Genomic DNA, 13160 nt, shown 5'->3' on the forward strand with positions numbered 1-13160 from the left:
TTTTTCCCGGAACACCCTTAAATTCAAGATGGCGCCCAAAATGGCCGCTACGGGGGTGAAGTGGGTGAAAGTGACTCCCATGGTCGACATGTATGTCGGTTCCTACGTATTTTTGGTCGAAAATTTCAAATATATGCTTATAAATGTACTCCGACTTCTTAAAGACCCTTATATCCAAGATGGCGGCCAAATTTCCCCTCCTGAAAGTCAAACGGCCACGTGTGCTCCTATATGGCATGTGAGGTATCTTACATACCATTTTTTGGGCCGTAAAATCCAAAAATGATGTTAAAAAATCCTTTGCGATTCATTTAAGGCTTCAAATTACAAGATGGCGGCCAAAATTGCTGAAATTTTGGAACCAAAAATTCTATAATAGCTTCTCATATCATGTGACGTATCGAACCCCATAGATTTCTGGTCGTAGAATCCAAATCTTGAATTCAAAATTCACCCCGGCCCCTTGGGATGTCCAAAATCCAAGATGGCCGCCGAAATTATCCCTCACAGGATCATACAGTCAGCCTTGACCTTAGAATAGCAAGATATGTATCCATTTACAGGTTTATTGGGTCGTAAAATTCATAAATGAAGGTTAAAGTAACCTTCCTTTCACAATTTGCGACATTTTAGTTTTAAGAATTGCGGCTTAAAGGCGTGACGCGTGTGGATTTAAGAAATATTTCAATTTTTACACGTTTAAAAAAATTAATTACAACTGCTAACGTTCATCGCTTATTCTGATGGATAAGCCCTGATTTGCGATTCACTTATTTGTAGGAAACATGTGTCAATAGTTTCAAACTCGATTTAATCCTGTGTAACAGCAATTTATCAGCTCCGCCCTTAAAATGTAATTTTTTTCGACCATTTTCCCTAGAATCACGAAAAAAGAGAAAAACCCCTAAAAACGTGACCCGAACTGTGTAAAATGGCGGCAAAATAGTGCTGGGTCCACACTATTTTGAAAACAAAACCAAAAAGTTCCAAAATTTTCAATTGGAGTCAATATTTTGAGCTCTAATGGATAACCAGTACGGCAGTACATAACTGAAGAGAAAGAGCGTTCAGCTCAGGCAATTGGCATCAGAATATGAAGAAGAGACCACGGCGAGAGATCTATAATTTTGGGTCTTGTTATAGATCTCGTCAGTAGATCACACTCGTCAGTGAGATCAAAAGCCAAAAACTTCAAAAATTTTCAATCAGAGTCAAACATTTTGAGGTCCAATGAGTACCAATACGAAACTTGCCGTCTTGTAATACAAAACTTGTACTTCGAACTTGAGCTTTGATGCCGTCTTGGATTTTGCGAGATTTTCAGTTGGATTCACATGACGAGTGTGATCTACTGATGAGGTATAAAAAGACCCAAAATTATAGATCTCTCGACGTTACCTTACCTTAATATTCCAATGCAAACTGCCTGAGCTGAACTCTCTCCCCCCTCAGTTCTGTACTGATACTCATTGGAACTCACAATTGTTGACTCTGATCGAAAATTTTTGACCTCTTTGGCACACAGTTCGGGTCACGTGTTCAGAGTTTTTTCTCTTTTTATCGTGATTCTAGGGAAAATGGTAGAAAAAATCACATTTTAAGGGCGGAGCTGATAAACTGCTGTTTCACAGGATTAAATCAAGTCTAGGAACTAATGACATATGTTTTCTAGCAGTAAATTTTACGTTCTTTTCAATGAGCATGACAGTTTTTTTCTCAGATAATTGTGGCTGGAGGTATGTAGCAAAGTTTCTACTAAAATCAGCAAAAATACGCCTTTTTTAAGCTAATTTTTGAAGAAAACGTTAATTTCACGACCAAAAAATTAAGTTAGAAAAAATAAAAGAGGATGATTTCTATAGGAAATTTTATGCTCTTTCCACTGGTTTTTTTGGTTTTTTCGTGAGATGAACCGTTGAGGAGATATTTGCAAATATCTAATCGTGAGTTTTCTTAATTTTGAAAAATTCAAAATGGCGGCGCCCTGAGGACCAGCCAATTTTTCTGAAGTTAATATGGCCATTTTCGGGCTTCTGTAGTACCTAGGAATCGAAAAAAATTGGTTTGGTTCGAAGGACGGAACCCATGTTGACCGGTGTTATCGGTGTACAAATAGTTAAAAACTCTAGACAAAATTGTTTAAAAAATAATTTGGTTTATGCCTCTCGTTATTGATGGGATGTTCAGAAAAAAGTAGTTATCAGACATTTAAAAGATAATTTAGTTCAATTTTGAAAGGTCATGTTGCTTAACTGTTTACAAGCCCGGTTTTTTCTTCTTCTTGCTTTGTTTTTTGTTCCTTTCCTTGGTAACAGTTAATTAGCAATAATCGCGTTACCAACACTGAAAAAAATGTTTCCTAAATACAAGGCGAAGCCGTCTTAGACCAAGTAAACTGGATACTTAAAAAGTATCGACAAGAAACGGAGGTTTGAACTAAGACAACGGAGTTACCTTGGATCAAGAAATAGCGTTTTCTCAATCCAACGCTCCACGTCCCCTTAAAAGAAGAAAGCGTTTACTTAAAAAAAGGAAACATTCCATGCCGTGAAAATATTTCCTAAATTTAAGAAATTATCGTTGGTTTGAAGTGAGTATCCGTCGTATTGATCTAGGTAAACTGTTTACTTAGAAATAGGAAACAGTTGCGTAACTCCCACGTGCATTTACTGGCTTCAAGTTAATGGTTTGTTTAAAATTAGTAAACGGCGTGTTGGACGGGAATGCGCGTTTATTGTATTGAAACCAACTGTTGTCTTAGAATTAGTAAACGGGGACGCCCGGCATGAATGGATGTTGCCTAACTCCCAGGCGTGTTTACTTATTTCTAGCCAATTGTTGTTTTAAATTTAGTAAATAGTCACTGCAGGTATGCACACTGCACCCATATCATATGTATTATTATTGATCAATAATAGCAAAAAATGGTTTAATTTATCGAATTTTTGATGAAAAAAATTTTCAATTGTATATCTGCAAGTATCGAAGACTCGACATGGCAAGTACCGACTTGCAAATTTTGGCCTACCTATCGGGATTTGAACCTGGGACCTACAGTTTACGAACCTAACACCCTACCTACTTAGCCATCGGGGCTTATGTCTACGTCGGCCGAATTTACACTATATAAGTCATTGACTTAGGCTCTCACCATTATTGTGATAGTGAATATGCGTGAGACCTGATGGGTTAAGATTTTTTGAACCCGAAAAGATGAATTTGGAGCAAAAAAGAAATACGCGTGTTACTGTTGTCACTTTTTTTACGTTTATTTTTGTTTCTTTCCCATCTTATATTAATTTTTAATCTCTTTAAAAAGAATTTAAAGCAATGCGCCTTTTTTAAAATTTTCTCTCTTCATTTTTTCTTGAAGAATCGCTGACTTTAAAAAAATAAGAATAAAGAATGAAACTCTTCGAAAATGTTTGTAACACAATAACTTTTTATTTTTGATGACTGAGATTGTTACATTTTTTAAATATTACTAGTTCTATTCAATTCGATTATAATATTCAAGACTATTCTGGACCATTTATTAGACTTTTCTATTTCAATTAGAATATTAATAGTTCTATTCAATAGTTCTAATTAATTCACATCGGGCGGAAAAGGAAGAATGTGAGCACTATAAAAGAAACATTAATAGTTCTAATTCCTTACTTTAAAAAATAAGATTTGAAAAATAAGCTTTGAGATTTTCTGGATTAAGGCATCTTTTTCCGTGGACAGTCACAATTTATTCATAAAAAAGTTCAATCTTCGATTACTCTTATATTTTACTCAGTTTACATAATCACACGCGTGACGTTCTAATATTTTATTGTATAGCTGCACTTCATTTTCGTTACACTCTCTAAAGTTGATAGGAAGGTGGTAAAGAAGTGCTGGATCCACCCTATTTTGCAGGGAAACAAGGTAAAAAGGGTCAAATGCTTCAATTACGGTAACAAATGTTGAGCTCTTATGAGTATCCGTACAAGACTGTGGAGGGAGGGGGGGGCGGAAAGATCGGTCCCGACAGGCCCTTCGACCCAAAATTTCCCCGGACACAAATGAATCAAAGTTTTAAATATCAACAATTTTGCACTCGCAAATTCCTTTCGAAAATACAGAAAAAACTGTATTTTGTTTTCGATCCACTCCATCGTTGCGTTCATAAATCAAAGGGACCCGGAAAATCGATATTGAACAGTGTAAACACTACGTAGCAGCAGAGTTATTCGATTATCTTCATCTGTCAACTTGGTGGGTGACATGCTGAAAAGTATGATTCTCTCCACATTTTTTAATTTCTTCCTCGGCCCTTAGCATAAGCATGCATTTTATTTGACCCTTTTTAATTCTATCTGCGAGGGATCTTTCATTCATCAGGACAGGAAAAGTAAGGAAGAAAATAAGTAAAAAAAATTGCGATTTTTTAGTGTGAGGAAATACATTGTCCGATGAAACTGAACTGAGGCAATGCAAAAAACTCCCGGCTTCAATCTACTTAAGTATTTAAGTCCTCTTTATGAGGCCCCCTTCATTTAAAAATAAAAATTAAAACTTCAAATGCACAGTGCCGATCTATTTAAAACAACGCAAATATTTCCTCTTCCTCTCCTTCTTTACTTCTTTATTTATTTAATTTTTTGTCGACGCCGAGCATATGAGTGATTTCTCAAAGGACACATTAAATGAATTTCTCCCTAAAGAACAATTATTTTGTAGACAAATATAATGGGCATCTTGATTTTTTAACTTCCGTCTCCTTTTATTCCGTCATAAATGGTGTTGGTTTAAGCAGATGCTAACGGCATCTGGTAGCAATTGCATGTATCATTCTCATAGGAGGCGTCACCATCCGGTTTACTAATTTTAAGGAAACTGGTTTCTTCTTCGAAGCAAAATGTTATATTGAAAGTAGGCAACCGCACATGTCCCATGCCGCATCCGTTCCCCGCGGAAGGGACTCACTCCGTTTACTACTTTTAAGGTAACTGGTTTCTTCTTCTGACGTACCGTGTTTTCTTTCATCAAACAAGCTGTTGGGTTATTAAAAGGCAACAGCGTCCGGCTTATTGCATCTTCCCCCGCTGAGGGCGTTCGCCCCGTTTACTAATTCTAAGGAAACCGTTTTCTTCTTTCGACACAACGTGTTTTCTTCTACCAAGCAAGCTGTTGGGTTAAAAGAAGGCAACAGCGTCTGGCTTATTGCATCCTCCCCCGCTGAGGGCGTTCGCCCCGTTTACTAATTCTGAGGAAACCGTTTTCTTCTTTCGACACAACGTGTTTTCTTCTACCAAGCAAGCTGTTGGGTTAAAAGAAGGCAACAGCGTCTGGCTTATTGCATCCTCCCCCGCTGAGGGCGTTCGCCCCGTTTACTAATTCTGAGGAAACCGTTTTCTTCTTTCGACACAACGTGTTTTCTTCTACCAAGCAAGCTGTTGGGTTAAAAGAAGGCAACAGCGTCTGGCTTATTGCATCCTCCCCCGCTGAGGGCGTTCGCCCCGTTTACTAATTTTGAGGAAACCGGTTTCTTCTTTAAACGCAACGTGTTTCACTGTACCAAGCAAACTGTTGAATTGTAAAAAATCAACGGGCGTATTGCTAATTGCATCCGGTCGCCTCGAAAGGAGTTAGCCCCGTTTACTAATTTTGAGGAAACCGGTTTCTTCTTTCGACACAACGTATTTTCTTCTACCAAGCATGCTGTTGACTTAAAAAGAGGCAACGGCCGGACTCAGAAGGCGTTCACCCCGTTTACTAATTTTAAAGAAACTGGTTTCTTCATTCAAGCAAAAGTTGGCTTATTTTAAAACAACGTTTATTTTACTTAAGAAAACACGATTCGCTTGTTTCAAGCGAATCATGTTGTCTTACATTAAGAAAACCGTTAGTTTCTTCCAAGTCAAACCCGTTTTGAAATAAGTAAAAAATCCAAGTAGACGCGTTTACTTAAATTCAGGAAATCTCTTTTTTCCGTGAAGAATATCTTACATTTCTACGAATAGCTAGGTGCTACAAAATGCAATTGATTGTTTAGTGTTAGTGCTCTTGTTTATGAATGATAAGTTTATTACGAAGGATAAGTTGCAAGGCATCCTGAAAGGATCCTCTTCTAGTATTCTCCTTTGAAATATTTTCCTAATGCCCATTGAAAAGACTGAACCCAGAGAAAAACCAAAAACGCCCTAAATTCTTATCAAAAACCTGTGCTTGCTTCGTTTTTTTCCAAAAATGTACACCTATGATGTGTGTATCATGTCGCTTTATAAACCTTTTCTCATTTTGTTACTTTGTCTGTAAATAAAACCTCATTTTGATTTCTCCCAAAAAAAAGACAATCCTATCTCGTTTAGTGTAATCTTCTTAAAGCTACATAATCTTTGATTCATTATGATTTGCTATCTTGCCCATTAAATTTATGCTGAAGGGGGGGGGGGCTCTTAATAGTTTGAAAGGTTGATTTAACCTTCATTTATGAATTCTACGACCCAGTAAACCTGTAAATGGATACATATCTTGCTATTCTAAGGTCAAGGCTGACTGTATCATCCTGTGAGGGATAATTTCGGCGGCCATCTTGAATTTTGGACATCCCAAGGGGCCGGGGTGAATTTTGAATTCAAGATTTGGATTCTACGACCAGAAATCTATGGGGTTCGATACGTCACATGATATGAGAAGCTATTATAGAATTTTTGGTTCCAAAATTTCAGCAATTTTGGCCGCCATCTTGTAATTTGAAGCCTTAAATGAATCGCAAAGGATTTTTTAACATCATTTTTGGATTTTACGGCCCAAAAAATGGTATGTAAGATACCTCACATGCCATATAGGAGCACACGTGGCCGTTTGACTTTCAGGAGGGGAAATTTGGCCGCCATCTTGGATATAAGGGTCTTTAAGAAGTCGGAGTACATTTATAAGCATATATTTGAAATTTTCGACCAAAAATACGTAGGAACCGACATACATGTCGACCATGGGAGTCACTTTCACCCACTTCACTCCCGTAGCGGCCATTTTGGGCGCCATCTTGAATTTAAGGGTGTTCCGGGAAAAATTGAGCCTGGCAGCATCGAAATTCTGTTTCAGGACATCAAGACGAAGAGATCAAGCCATCTCGCCAACTTGTATCATTAACGGTCCCACGGGACTAAATGTGCTCCCGGACTATGGGGGATGATACCACTATTCAACCACGTGGGAGCGCGTATTGCCCACGCTGAAATTGAAGGCGAACTTATACACGCCGTTATCTGTTCTCCTCTTTTTTTCCTCCTCTATCTTATCTTATTTCTTTTATTTCTTCTACTTTCTCCTCTTCCTTTTCTCATTTCCTCTTCTCTCTTTTCTACTTCTTCCATTTCTCTCATTCTTCTTCCTCCTTTCTTCTTCTCCTTCTTCTTTCTCTTTTCTCTATTATATTCCTCTTTTGTATTTTCTTTTTTCCTTCCCTTTCCCTTCCTTTTCCTTCTTCCTGTTTATTCTCTTTGCTTTTCTTTCATTTCATTTTCCTCCTTTTTCTCTTTCCTTCTTCTTCATCCTTTTTTCTCCTACTTCCTCCATTTCTCTTCCTTTTCTTCCTCTTCCATTTCCTCTTCCTATATTCTTCCACTTTTTCCTCTTTCGTTTTTCTGCTTGATTGCTATCTTCTTCCTCATTCTCTCTTCATCTTCTTCTTTCTCTTTTCCTCTTTTTCCTCCTGTGTTCTCATTCTTCGTTCCTTTTTTGTTCTTCTTCTCCCTTTCCTCCTTCTCTCTTTATTCATCTTCTTCCTCGGACGGGAAACAATAAAAAAACAGCTTTGTGGAGAACAGCGCAAGGCGGAGGAAAACTTGCGTTTTTGCAACCTTTTATAGGTAAACGGTCACTGCGCTCAAGAATAAATCGAACTCAACCTTCGTAGAAGTGTACAATTCACAAAGAATGAGTTGAGACGATTCTAACCACAGTTACCGCGTCGACAACTAATTCGCCAACAGGGGCAGAGACCCTCCGACTATTACAAGGGGTATGATACCACTATTCGACCACGCAGGAAATTTTTTTGCCTACAGTAAAAATTGAAGGGAAACTGATATGATGTTAAAGCAACCTTTTCAGTTCGATAAATAGCTATTTTATGATTACATCCCGAGTCAGCGTCTGATTTCGCGACGATATACCGCACTCGCATTTATTTATGAGGCAGGTATTAGCCGTAAGTGAGAATCATTTCGCGTATCGTGCTAATGACACGGAGAAAATGAGATAAGCTGCTCAAGTGCTCATGAGTGTAATTTTCAACTAATATCGATGATATTTATCGAAAATTACCAGAAATGACAACCGACATTTCAAACATCTTTTTTAATGACTAATCATTCCCTGTAAAAGCAGTTTCGTGTAATGCGAGGGTTTTAACTTTCTCTAGGAGTGTTCAGTTCAATAATGTAGCTCGAGACCTCTAATTAGACGAGTAAAGGATGTTCAAAAGTCATAAAGGTCCAATATTTCCCAGAATGGAGTCATCGATTTGCAACCGAAAAATTGTATGAGTATTCCATTTTATACTCGCCCGTTTCGCCCTCTTTTTGGAATGTCTCAGCTTAGGGATAGAGTTATTCGTTTTTCGCAACGAGCTGCTTCCTGAAACTGAACTTCAGCGGAAGGGAGCAAAATTGCTCGGATTGAAATAGAAGGAATGGGAGAGAGAGAGATGTCCAATTCGGCAAGGATCTTGTCGCAGCGCGGCGCGGCGCACAGTGGATTGAGTCAATTAGAGAGGTCGGACATGAAATTTTTTACTTAATCTGCAAATTTTGATGTTTATTTCGTCATATTTTAAATTTTAAGGGGTGCTTCTGAAAGAGAATTTCACGAGGAAATCAATGGAACCATTTTTAGAACCTCGAAATTTTGTATAAACGGAGTTATGAGCGTTTAAAGTTTCAGAATTTTGTCCGACCTCTCCTATCGACTCGATCCACTGTGCGGCGTGCGGCAGGATCGTTTCCTCGCGAATGATTTCCGGTGTTTTGGGATACTTCTCCTCGCGATTTAAACTTCTGCCAGCTCTGTTTTTCCCTCCCCCCCCCCCCCTCCCGGTGTTTTTAGCGTTCAAAGCATCATCAACAAGACAGACTGAGGCAGTTATTTCGTTCATATATGCTCGGAAGCAGAAGTCGAAAAAAGCTCAAAGAGACAGCGGAGGAAAAAAAAAACAAACCCGTTTCATTTCGTCGTACAATTTGGCTCCAATTCTTGTCTCGTTAGCATATCGCGTCCTGCTTCATCCCGCGTTGTCTCTCGGCGCAACAAACAATAAGTGCACTCCCTCGTAGCAAAATCTGTTAAAAAACCGGTGAAAATTCGTCGTCCCCTCCTCGCGGAAGCACGTAACTGCGTTTCAAAGTTGCTAAATTTCTTCTCGCAAATTCCGTTCTTACCTGGAGAATCCTGGGCATTTCCAACCGAAAATTACACTATACAAATCAAATATTTATGCTCAGATCTCGTGAGAAAGAGAGAGAGAGAGGAAAAAAGAAGAAAAAAAAATGTAGAAAAATTGCACAGGTGCATCCTTGTAAAAGAATTGACTTTTTCGAGTCAATTCTGCGACCTTATAATGGAGTTACGTTCCTTCGCTGCGGGGAAACGACGAATTACTTGCCCAAAAAAAGGGAACAGGAACTAAATTTTAAAGGTTCGCATTTTGCATGTATTATAACTTGTTTGGACAGGAACTGTGGGGGATAAACTTGTGTAAAACTCGTCAAAGTTCAGTTTCTTCTAGAGTTTTACAACGGTCTCACATTGAAAACTCGTAAAAACTTGTCAAAGATGGCATCACCGATTTCAAATTTGGAAAACCGCGAAACTCATTAAAAATTCTAGTTCTACGAGGTTCTCACACGATGTATAGTTGAACGGACCGTAGGCACGATCTTAATTTTTACCTACGTAGTAATGCAATAATTTTTTCATCGCACAAGCGTGTCAACCATATACAAGTCTCTCTAAATGTCTAACGTTTAAAAAGTTGTAAATTGTGTGAAAAAAACGGACTCTTTTCTTTCTTTAATGCTACATAACCATTCCTCTCCTCTTTTTGTCACAAGTTTCTACTTTCTATAACTTTTTTTCAGGCTTTGCTAAGAGGTCATTGAACCCAAAATCTTCACTGGTCTATACTACTGGATAAATTCCAATGAAATATTAATTTTGTTTTATCATTATTTTTGTTTCAGTTTGGACGGACGATTCTGACGCCCCCGCATCGAACATCGACGAAGATGGCGAACCCACGGATTACGACGACTACGAACAAGCTGTTAATGAGTGAGTCTTTTGCCTCCAAATTTTTAATTAAAAACCAATTCTCCAAGTCCATGCGTAGGCATCTACTTACGGAAAAAATGGATTTACTACAGCTTCACATTTTCACAGGGACACAGCGCACAGACGCTCAACTGGAGGGTGACGCAGATAGGAATTTGTCACATCGGAGTCGGGAGGTCACTAGTGTCGTGCCAAGGAAAAACGCCGTAGAAACCCTCAGGTGTTGCCATATTTTCTTCAATAAAAGTCAAATTTACCGGGGAAACAGTGAATATTTTTTCCAAAGTTTTCGTACAATTTTGTTCGCGATTTAATCTGGATTATCTGAAAACTTTCCACACACATACATGTTTAATTCGTGGAAATTTGGCAACTCTCGAATGTTCATACGGCTTTCTTCCTTAGCAAGACCGAATAGGCTCCAAATACCTGAAAACTGCGAACAGTCAATATTTTAAAGGAAGAAAGATAAATTCAGATCCTCTGGACACTTCATTTTGTTCGCAGCAGGATATTAAATGAAAAATTTCGAAAATCAAGTTTTGGCAACGTAATCACGGAAAGAAAATTTTTAAATGGTCACTCCTACCTAATGATATTGAATCACAGATTTATCGAACAAAAAATGGAGAAAAAAGGGACAGAATCGACCTATTTTGGACTTTTCGAAAAAATAGCTTAAAGAAGTTTTTTTTAAAGAAAAATGAAATGCCAAAAAGTTCGTGTAAAATGTTTCTTTAGAGACGAATGGAAAGTAGCTTAAAGTTGTTCCTCCAATTACTAAGGATCCATATGAGCTGAAATACATATAAGATCATTTACCTGGTACCTACCCTGCGATAGGTATATAGACTATTTAGGCATACAGAAAACCATCAAATTGGATTTTTTCAGGGAACTAGAAGGTTTTTTGTTAAATAGTTATTATTCTCCTTTAAATTAGTGGTATCAGTAGTGAGTGCTCAATGTATCAATACATTTTAAATCTACTTTTTTCTTATTTTCAGGACGGAAGGGGTCGATCAAGGCGTGCTCTCAGGAAACAAAACTAGTAAGTTAAACTAAATAAGTACTAGTAAGTTTACAAGTAACTAGTAAGTTATTCTAAATTCCTTGCGGATTCATACTCGCATATTTAATTTTGATATTGAATGGCTTTTAGGCAAAAATCGTGCGTCTTTGATTAGATCTTTATAAGTTTTTTTTGCTCTTGTTTTTTTTTTTCGTTTATTTTTAACTGGCCAACAGTTTTCTTCATATTTCTAGTGAAAATTTTTATTTATTTAAAAACATTTATAGAACATTCTGAGGAGATTTTTCGTTAGTTTTTTTAAAGAAACGAAGCAGGATTGGATATTTTTAACAAGCCAATGGATATACTATACATTTTTAGACTTAAATCAATCATAGCCTCAAACAGTCTTACTCATCGTTGAAGGGACAAAAAGATTCAAAAATGAAAACAAGTGTTCGAACATGGGTGGAACAAGGGAGGAACTGGAGAGGGCGCCCCCCCCCCCCCCCCCCGAAATCTACTTGGTCCCTTCCATAAAATGTGAGAAACATAAGCAAATGAGTGCGTGGCATATCCTTTATCTTTGAAAAATCGTATTTTCATCAATTTTTGGAAGGAACGGCTCAAATTTCTCCCTGATAGAGACGACTCAAATTTGTTAGGAAGTCTCCTCAAACCCACCATTTGAAGCTAAGAAAGTCCCTTTTATCCACCCCCTTTAAACCTAAAGGGACTCAGACTCTCGCCCCTCTTCACAATGAGGTGCCCCTTCGCCCCCCCCCCCCCCGAAAAAGTTCCTAGTTCCGCCCATGTTAGTGTCGATTCTTGAAAGTTGGCAGCACTGTTTTCCCTCCATTTAAATGTATGTAAAACAATCGATTCTTGGTGGAGCAACTTGCCTTGCCTCACCTGAAATCGATATTTCCAATAGATTCAAACGAAAGAAAAATAGCGCTGCCAACTCGTAAATAGCCTGGAGCTAATTTCAATATCTATAATCGGTACGTATAGACTGAGTAATGAAGGAGACTCACAAAGAGTGCAAACCACAGCTTTGTGTACATCAGATTGAACAAGAGACAATGGGAGGTATTTGTGCGACTAAAAACTTCACAATGTTGTAAAGTTTAAAAAAAAAAAAGTGTGTGTAAATGTAAGTAAATTCCGCAAAAAAAAGTAAAAAAGTATTAAAGTTAATTAATGTACCACTAGACAAGGTGCAAATTTCAGCATTTTGATACATATTTCTCAATCAACATTTCACGTAAAACACGATGCGCACAACGAAAATTACCGAAATCACATCCTTACGAAGATATTCAATAATTCTTGATGCGTGAATTCAAACCACCCGCTCATGAAAACTCAATGCTCTGCGTGATTCACATCGTGCGCTAAACGTTATCATGACAGTCTCTGAGATATATAAATCTGGCAACCTCAATCTTGACGCTTTGGCTCAGCTGTAGCAAATTGCTTATAGTTTGAACAACACATGGTGGGAAATGAACATTGCTCGATTGAGAAGATTGCTGAAACCGTTGTAGTGCGCGATTTGACTCACGTAGAGCTTTGAGTTTCTTGTGAGCGGGCAGTTCAAATTCCTCGTAACCAGTGTGAAATAAAAATGTTAATATCTCTGTTAGGAGTTAGTTTCAGTAATTTTCGTTGCGCGAATCGTGTTCTACGTGAAATTCTGGTTAAGATACATGTAGGTATCAGAATGCTAAAATTCGTACCTTGTCTAGTGGTCCATCAGTGTTAGTGTAAGAAGGTGGAGAAATGGTGCTGGGTCCACACCATTTCCTGGGGAAATCAAAGCCAAGAAGTTCCAAAA

The sequence above is a fragment of the Bemisia tabaci genome, chromosome 3, assembly GCF_918797505.1.
Source record: "Bemisia tabaci chromosome 3, PGI_BMITA_v3".
In the NCBI taxonomy this organism is placed as follows: domain Eukaryota; kingdom Metazoa; phylum Arthropoda; class Insecta; order Hemiptera; family Aleyrodidae; genus Bemisia; species Bemisia tabaci.